The following is a 9,240-nucleotide window of genomic DNA, read 5'->3' on the forward strand; positions in this document are numbered from 1 at the left end:
GCCCTAAAATGTGCCAAATGAACAGGGTAGATCCGCCCAGCTATTCACTGTGCAGAAAAGGAGCGTGGAGCCTCAAGGTTCAAGAAGAGCCGAGCAAAACCCTGGGGATTCCGGTCCAGCAGGGACCAAATTGGAGGTAAGGTCAAGGCTCCAGGCGGGTGAACTGGGGAGTGCAGGGTAAGCCACACCCCTCCTCATCCCAGCCCAGGGATTGGTGAATACTCTCAAACATTTAGAGAAGAATGCATAACAGTACTTCTCAAACTCATACAAAAAGTCAAAGAGGAGGGAACACTTCCACAAACTCATTCTATGAGGTCAGAATTAACTTGATAACAAAGTCAGACAAAGAAACTCTAGGAAAAGAAAACCATAGCCCAAGATCTCTTATGAACATTGATGCAACTATCCTCAACAAATTACTAGTAAAACAAATTCAGCAACATCTCAACCAGGTGGGGTTTATTCCTGGATTGCAAGGATGGTTCAACATAAGGAAATCGATCAATGAAATACACATTAATACTACCAGAAACAACAATTACATTTATCTCAACTGGTACCGTAAAAGCATTTGACAAAATTCAATATCCTTTCATGATAAAAACACTTAAAAATTTTGGAATAGAGGGAAACTACCTCCACATAATTAAAGCTGTACATTAAAAGCCGACGGGGAACATCACACCTGATGGTGAAAGACTTAAATGTTTCCTCTAAGATTAGGAACCAGGCAAGGATTCCTGCCTTTGCCACTTCTATTCAACATAGTACTAAAAGTTCTAGCCAGAGTAATTAGGCAAGAAAAAGAAATAAAAGGCATCACAATCAGAATGGAATTAAAACTATCTTTGTTAGAAGATGACATGATGTTATAAGTAGAAAAGCCTACAGATTCCACAAAAAATTAAGCTGTCAGATACAATAAATGAATTCAGCAAAGTTGCAGGATACAAAGTCAACACACAAAAAGCATTTGTGTTTCAACAATGAAGAATCTGAAAAGGAAATTAAGAAAATCTCTTGCAATAGCATAAAAAAGAATAAACTTAAGGAGGTGAAAGACATTTCAGTGAAAAATACAAAACAAAGAAATTAAAGAAGATACAAATAAATTGAAAGGGGGAGGTTGTGGAAGGAAGTGGGAGTTTGGGTTTAGTACATGCAAACTACAGCATTTGGAGTGGATAAGCAATGAGATCCTGCTGTATGGCAGAGTGAACTGTATCTAGTCACTTGTGATAGAACTTGATGGAGGATAACGTGAGAAAAAGAACATATATGTATATATATGAATGGCTGGGTCACTTTTCTGTACAGCAGAAATTGACAGAACATTGTAAATCAACTGTAATAAAAATTATTAAAAACCAAATAAATGGAAAGACACTCATATTCACAGATTATAAAACTTAATGTTAAAATGTTCAGACTATGCAAGGTGATCTAGAGATTCAATGTAGATTGAATCAAAATCTCAATGGCATATTTTCTAGAAATAGAGAAAAACAGTCTAAAATTCATATGGAATCTCAGAGGACCCCAAATAGTCAAAGCAATTTTAAGAAAAACAAAGCTGGAGGCCTCATGCTTCCCCAGTTCAAAATATATTACCAAGCCACCATACAGGCATATCTCTTTTTCACCTCACTTTATCGCATTTGGCAGATGCCACATTTTTCACAAATTGAAGTTTGTGGCAATCCCATGTCAAACAAATGTATTGGCACCATTTTTCCAATAGCATCTGCTCACTTTATGTCTTTAAGCCATATTTTGGTGATTCTCACAATATTTCAAACTTTTTCATTATTATAGTTATTAAGGTGATCTGTGATCAGTGATCTTTGATTTTACTACTAAGACTCACTGAAGTCTTATGACAGTTAGCATTTTTTAGTAATACAGTATTTTTAATTTTTTAAAGAGATAATGCTAGTGCACACTTAATAACCCACAGTATATTGTAAACATAACTTTTATATGTACTGGGAAAGCAACAATTCGTGTCTTGTTTTATTGCAATATTTGCTTTATTGCAGTGGTCTGGAAATGGTCCTGCAATATCTCTAAGATGTACAGTTCTGTATGAAAAATTTCTAAAGATCTGTTGCACAACCAGTGGTTATAATGAACACAATTGTACTGTACCCCCTTTTTTTGTTGTTGTTGTTTTTTAGGGCCGCACCCATGGCATATGGAGGTTCCCAGGCTAGGGGTCGAATCAGAGCTACAGCTGTTGGCCTTCACCACAGCCATAGCAACGCCAGATCCGAGTGGAGTCTGTGACTTACACCACAGCTCACAGCAACGCTGGATCCTTAACCCACTAAGTGAGGCCAGGGATTGAACCAGCATCCTCATGGATCCTAGTTGGGTTTGTTCACCACTGAGCCACGAAGGGAGCTCCAATTGTACTGTACCCTTAAAAGTGGTGAATTTTATGTGTTTTTTTCCCACAATAATAATAAAAAAACACAGAAGATAAATTCTATGAGGAAGACCTTGCCCATATCCCCAGGGTCTACCACAGTGCTAACATATAGTAGTTGTTCAATAAATATGTCCTGCATAAATTAATGAATTCCAAAGCTCTAAATTTTATGCTCTTATTATAGAATGTTCTCTTTCTAAAGTAGTAATACTGTCCCATTTTGAAGATTTGTTATCATCTGTTCATTTAGTGGAAAAACAAAAAAAAAAAACTAAACCCAAAGCAATTTTATAATTTTTCTAAGGTCACAGATCAAATCCATAGGATGATTTTTGCAATGACTGTGTATATACATTTAGTACATACTTGTACTAAAATATTAAATGATTTACCTGGGGAAAAAATTCATCGCAAACTTAACAGTTGGATCAGCACAAATGTATTCTACAGTTCTGGGTGTCAGAATCCCGTTTGGGTCTCACTGGCTAAAATCGAGGTGCAGGCAGGCTGCCTTCCTTCTCAGAAGTGTGTTTCCTCACTGATTTGGTGGCTGGCGGAGCTCAGGGCCTTGTGCTTTTATGCCTGAAGTCCCTGTCTCCTTGCTGAGGGATATTCAGTTGAGGGATATTCCCTGCTTCTGGAAAGCTGGAGAATAACACATTTTGGAGAAATCTTGTGGATTGACATGCATTTGAGAATCATCTAAATACCATTGTCATGAACTTTGGAGACAAACAGAGTCTCTACATTTAAATTACAATCAATATTTAATTCAGTGATTATGACCGAGTTTTGGGTAAAATAAAAGGCAGAAAGATCAGCTCTTTGTAAAAACAAAAGCAAAGTAAACTTTACTATTGTTTTAAACTATGTCCTTATATGAAGCATTATTCTCAACTGTGACAAATAATGAAATCAGTACAAGGCCTCCATGGTCCTGGGGAAACATGGTGAGTGAAAAGAGCCCCACCCGAGGACTGATTCTATTACATTTCAGGTCACTTATTGCTTTTATTTTACCTACTTCTTCTTCTATGTTTTTTGTTTGTTTGTTTTTTGGTGGTTTGGTGTGTTTTTGTTATTTTCCTTTTTCAGCCACACACACGGGACATGGAAGTTTCTGTATCAAATCCAAGCCACAAGTGCAAACTACATCACAGCTTCAGCAACACCGGATTCTTAACCTGCTGCCCCACAGGGGAATTCCTATTTTACCTACTTCTAAAAGTTACTCCAAGGGAGGTCCCGTTGTGGCTCAGCAGAAACAAAACAGACTGGTATCCATGAAGTTGCACGTTTGATTCCTGGCTTCGTTCAGTAGGTTAGGGATCTGGTGTGGCTGTGGCTGTGGTGTAGGCCAGTAGCTCTGATTCGACCCTTAGCCTGGGAACCTCCATATGCCACAGGTGCAGCCCTAAAAAGCAAAAAAAAAAAAGTTATGCCTAAATACAACGTGCTAAAAATAATCATCTTATGTAAGTGATAAAGTAGAATGAAAACCAAAATTAATTTTTAAAATTATAATATATATTATCACATACCTGTGTCATGTTAACTCCCTGTGAGAAGAGAGGTAAGCCGTTCTGGGTCCACATCTCTGGTGGGGCCGGAAGTAGCAGCAGAGGGAGGCCCCACCCTGAGGCCTTCTGCAGCCACATAATGACAGAGGCAGCTCACCTGGTGATGAGGGAGGGGCTGGCTGCTCTGCTTGGTTTGCTTCTGCAAATGCAGAAACCTAGGTGGTTGGCCAGGCCTGCTCCTGAGTTGGTGGCCATGTGCCCCTTGCACCTAGAGTCCCCTGCAGCTCTGCCGGAGAATCTAAAGCTGGGCTGGAGCCTGGAGGAGTAGGTGTGTTGGCCCAGCTCTGGCACCACTGGTGGCAGGTGGATCGACTACAAGCCTCCGAGGTGCTGTGCACAGCAGGTTCATCTCGGATGGCTCCCTTCTAGCAGCACTTTTTTTTTTTTTTTTTGGTCTTTTTGCTATTTCTTTAGGCCGCATCTGTGGCATATGGAGGTTCCCAGGCCAGGGGTCCAGTCGGAGCTGTAGCCGCCAGCCCACGCCAGAGCCACAGCAACGCGGGATCCGAGCCGCGTCTGCAACCTACACCACAGCCCACGGCAACGCCGGATCGTCAACCCACTGAGCAAGGCCAGGGATCGAACCCGCAACCTCATGGTTCCTAGTCGGATTCGTTAACCACTGCGCCACGACGGGAACTCCCCCTAGCAGCACTTTTAAAGGAAGGCAGGCGCTGGGCACATGGCTTGGCATCATGCAAGAGAAGGTGGCTACATCCAAAGAGAATTTTCTGATGTACTCTTCAATGTTACATATTTAATTCCAGACATTTGTAAACACAGGCAAAAATGGAAAGGATGGAAGACACCAGCTCCTGTGCTTCCATCAACTTCAGTAATTTTACCAACATTGTTTTTGCTTCACTCTCCTAGTTTGGCTTGGTCTGTGGCTTTGCTAGAGTATTTAAAACGTCTCAGATGTTATTTATATTATTTTATAAATGAATGTTACCGTCTACACCACTAACAAGGAACATTTTTTAAATTATCATGATCACACTCAATAAAATTACCAATACCTTCATAATGTCAAATCCCCGTCCATTTGTCGATTTCTCTTGTCTCAAAGTGTCTTTTGCAGGTGGTCTGTTTGAATCTGGAGCTAAAGTGCTGAGGTTCATGCCCCGTCTTCAACACGGATTCACTCTGTGGCACTGTGTCCGGTCCCTCTGCCCCTCCCGACGTCTGTGCTGCGTTTCCACCTGGGACACTGCGGCACATCCACCTCCCCACTCTGAGAGGCAGCTTCAGGGAGCCCGGGACTGGCCACCAAGTCGCCACGTCCTGTGGACCCGCGCTCAGTGTCAGACGCGGAGTCGGGGAACCGGCGGGCGTGCAGAGTGCGGAGCGCGGACCGGTGGCGCAGGGACCCCTGCCTTCCCCACTCGGTCCCTGGCGCCCCGCACAGCCCGCCCACCCTAGCGAACTAGCAGCCTCCCCAGCCAACTCCCCTGGAACAAGCAAAAGGGCAAAACCACACCGCTGCGGAAACGAGGAACCGGAGGAGGGAGCCCCCCTCCCCGCCCCTGTGGCCCCCGCTGCGGGGAGAGGAACCCGGCGGCGGAGTGGGGGCTCCTGGGCCTGGTCGGACGGGCCGGACCCTTGGGGGGTGGTCCTCTGCACACACAGGCGCGGGGACGGGGTGGGGGCTAGTGCGGGTGATGGGGAGTTGCGGGAGGATTTGGAGGACAGAGAAAAGGATCAAGGGCGGAGGGTCGGAGGCTGAAAGGCAAGGTGGGCGGAAGCTGGGTGGTGGTGTCCACCTGGAAGGCAGGCAGGCTGACCCTCAGCCCTGGGCCGGCTGGAGATGCAGCTGGCGGGCTCCTCCCCCGTTTAGGGCAGAGCTGGGCCCCAGGCAGCCCCAGTGCCCACTCAGCTCCAGAAGCTGGCCCATGAGCACCTATGACCCTCTCTCTTGTGCTTGGCCTGACTGACACCTACAGTAAGAGCCACCTGAAGCTACGGGCTGCAGTGTGTAACAAGATGCGTATCCTTCTATCCCTTCTTCCAAATTCCTAGGAGGGGAGCCGCTGAGGTGTTTCTCACATGGGGAGGGTGGAAGGGCTCTTTCTCCCCACCAATCCCCAGGTGGAGTCCCTACCATGCCCTCTTCATGCCTCCTGGGGACACTGTTCTGGCCCTGGACCCTAGTCCTAGGGTTCTTCCAGCCTTCATGCCCCCAAGTTTACAGTGTGAGGGAGCGTGGACCCCCCCAACGTGGCTCTGTCCCTCTGCTTTAGGATCCTGACACAGGGCTGGGTGGTAACTCTGCTCCATCAGCACCGGAGAACCGTGAAGCGGGTCAGGCCTCCCCAGGCCAATGACAGAATTCCATGTGTTTGGGAGGTAGGAGAACTTTGGCGGCTCCCATGGCATGTGGAAGTTCCAGGGCCACAGCAGTTGTGAACAGGAGGGAGGGAAGGGAAGGGGGAGGAAGTCTGAAGGACTGATAAGGATTGTGATGAAAACGTGAGCCACAAAACGTGTCAACCCTCTATGTGTCCAGATGTAAGATGTACCAAACAGCCAAACAAGCTGTCTGGTGAATAGTCTTTGTTTTGGAGTTGGGCATCCAACAGCCTCAGGAGTAGAACAATCTGCTCAGGCCTCTGCCTGGACCTCACTCAAAAGGATAGAAAATTCTGTCCTAAATGAGACGCTCCCGGAGTTCCCATCATGGCTCAGTGGTTAACGAATCCGACTGGAAATATGAGGTGAGCTGTGGTGTAGGTCGCAGACACGGCTAGGATCCCGTGTTGCTGTGGCTCTGGTGTAGACCAGTGGCTACAGCTCCGACTGGACCCCTAGCCTGGGAACCTCCACATGCTGTGGGAGCAGCCCGAGAAATGGCAAAAAGACAAAAGACAAAAAAAAAAAAAAAGAGAGAGACGCTCCCGGGAAGAACTCCTAAAAAGCGTGGGCACCTTTCTGTGACTTAACTGACTCATTTCACACCAGGAAAGAGGTTGTCTTTTCCCCAGGTTTGTCTGCACGCTCCACCAGTTCCCTCTGCCCATGGACTTGCACGTGGCCAGCTTCCCTCCTGGAAGCGAGAGCAGTGGAGGCACCTCCTCGTGGGGAGGGGACTCAGGGACGTGGCCACTCTCCAGGATGTTGGTTGGCTTGTTGAGATCCACAGGGACTGGATTTAAACTCTGCAGAAGGCCCTGTGGATGCTCTGGCGTGAGTGGAGTCCAGTGCTACACCGCACGGAGGATCTGCTGTTCCTCATCAGCACAGACTGTCAGGACAGTTGTCTTATCCCAGCTCCCAAGAGCCAGCTGTCACTTCTTTCACAGCCTTGTGAGAAAGGAAAGCCTTTTCCCTTGAATGCAATTGCCACCTCAGTCAGGGCTCGTAATTATCTGATGACACAGCCACTAAGCGACATGACTGACTAGCTGAGAGCTCCAGCTGGTGGCAGGGCCCCCAGAGAGAAGGTGTCTTTTGTGGGATAAGTTCACCAGGAAGGGAGGGCATGGCCCCAGCCATCACCCCGCCTGCTCCCTGCCCTGGGTGGGAAGGAGCCCAGCCCCACTCACGCAGGGACCGCAGGGAACCGGCCCATGGTGCTCTGTTCCCCACTTTCCTTGGCAACCCCCCAAGAATACATGCTTGTCATGGAACAGGTACCCGCTCCCATGCACCCCCACGTTAGCGGAAACTCATCCCAGCAAAGGGGTAGCAAGGAGCTGGGTCACGGCCCACATCCCTCTTCACCCCTCGGGTATCTCTGTAGATGGACTGTCGTCTTCAGGGCTTATCTTTATCAGTTTGAGGGGAAGCCCACTGGAGCCCTAGCAGCACCAGCCTGGCTACAACCCTGCCCCGAACCCCTGCAGACACAGAGCTTTCCTCACCTCTAGGGTTCAACAGCAGAAACTGGTTTAAGGGCGACATTAAATAACAAAGGGACAGGCAAACTGTGGTGGAAGGTGTCCTCCCAGCCTGCAGGCCAGGTTGACAGGAAACCTTCTCAGGCCAGTGTCCTGCTCCAACAAAAAACTGGAGGGGGGGAGCCCTGTTTCCTGTCCTACACTGCACCACCCAAGACCCCTCCCAGGCAGCCCCCGCCCCAAACCCCACCACCACCCCCAGGGCACCACACAAAATGGAAGGCAACAGGAGGCCCCAACTTCCATGCTTCCGTGGAGGCATCTTGAGGACCCCAAGGGATGTCCATCCATGAGGTTCTGCAGAAGGAGGTACATCTCTCTAGAAACGGACAGGGAGAGGTCCTGTCTGGTCAGGCCTCTTTGCTGGAGGCGCCTGGTGGGAGGAGAGGAGAAGGGGCAGCTCCCAGAGGTCAGTGTCCTGAACATCAGACCAGACACAATCACTCACCTATTAAGAGTGTGTGAGCTGAAGTCTGGAACTTGCCACCAGCCTCTACATGGAGTAAAACATGAGCCGCTGCAGCTGCCGACCCACAGCACCCCTGAGTGGAGCTCAGGGTGGAGACCAGGAGCGAGGCCCTCTGTGCTCTGGGAAAACTGCAAGAACAGGTCTTCAGACAGATATTTTTAGGAGAAGATTTTATGAGCCCAATTCTTGCACCTCCTCATATCTAGAAAGACACAAAAATCCATCAATGATGACTAACGTCTGTGACTAGTAGTGACCTTCACAAGACCAGCAGCAAATTTCTGTGAAACGCGTGTATTTTCCCCCTTTGCCTTTGTGACTTGTATCTTGATATTCCCCCTTTCCTCTTTGGAGCGGTATTTCAGCTCTGAAACACTGCCTCCTGGGCCGTAATTAGTTGGCAAAACAAAAGATGTCATGGTCACTTGCGAGAACAGCCACTCCCAAGAGTGGGCCAGTGAGCCCGGAGGGAACTCAGGGAAGAAACCAAGACCTCCGGCCCACAGCTGCGGTGCCTGTCACAGGAGTGATGCCAGCAAGCCCAGTCCCTTAGGCCTTCCCACAGACATGGGTTTTCTATAAATCTTCTGTAAATTCAGTTATCTGTACATCTTCTGTTCCTATTACCTTCCTTTTGTTGCAAAAACTCTTGTATCCTAGCTTCCCCTCCCACCTCCTCAAAGCAGTTTTTCAGGGCTCCCTGAGATGCTGTCTCTCAGGCTTAAATCCTAATTTCACCCCAAATAAAACTTAACTCTCAACTTCCAGGTTTTTTAGTCAACAAGTGGGAAAAATAAGTGTTTTCGAACAAGGATGTAGAGCAACAGGTGCTCTGCAGAAATGGTGAGAGGAAAAGCCTGT

The 9,240-nt window shown here is 47.5% G+C and overlaps 1 long non-coding RNA gene across 1 annotated transcript; it reads right to left on the bottom strand.

Moving 5' to 3' along the window:
• Window positions 1-4,753: 4,753 nt before the first annotated feature.
• On the bottom strand, window positions 4,754-8,581 carry LOC146402705 (uncharacterized). The gene is made up of 2 exons (XR_014807601.1): window positions 8,359-8,581; window positions 4,754-5,298 (listed from the first exon to the last, which is right to left on the bottom strand). It is a non-coding gene; the product is annotated as an uncharacterized LOC146402705 (long non-coding RNA).
• Between the last annotated feature and the right edge of the window lie 659 nt (window positions 8,582-9,240).

Source organism: Sus scrofa, chromosome 6 (genome assembly GCF_054392235.1).
Source record: "Sus scrofa isolate SSC_HxYL_T2T_F1_AM1 chromosome 6, Sscrofa_HxYL_maternal_Yorkshire_Landrace_v2.0, whole genome shotgun sequence".
Classification (NCBI taxonomy): domain Eukaryota; kingdom Metazoa; phylum Chordata; class Mammalia; order Artiodactyla; family Suidae; genus Sus; species Sus scrofa.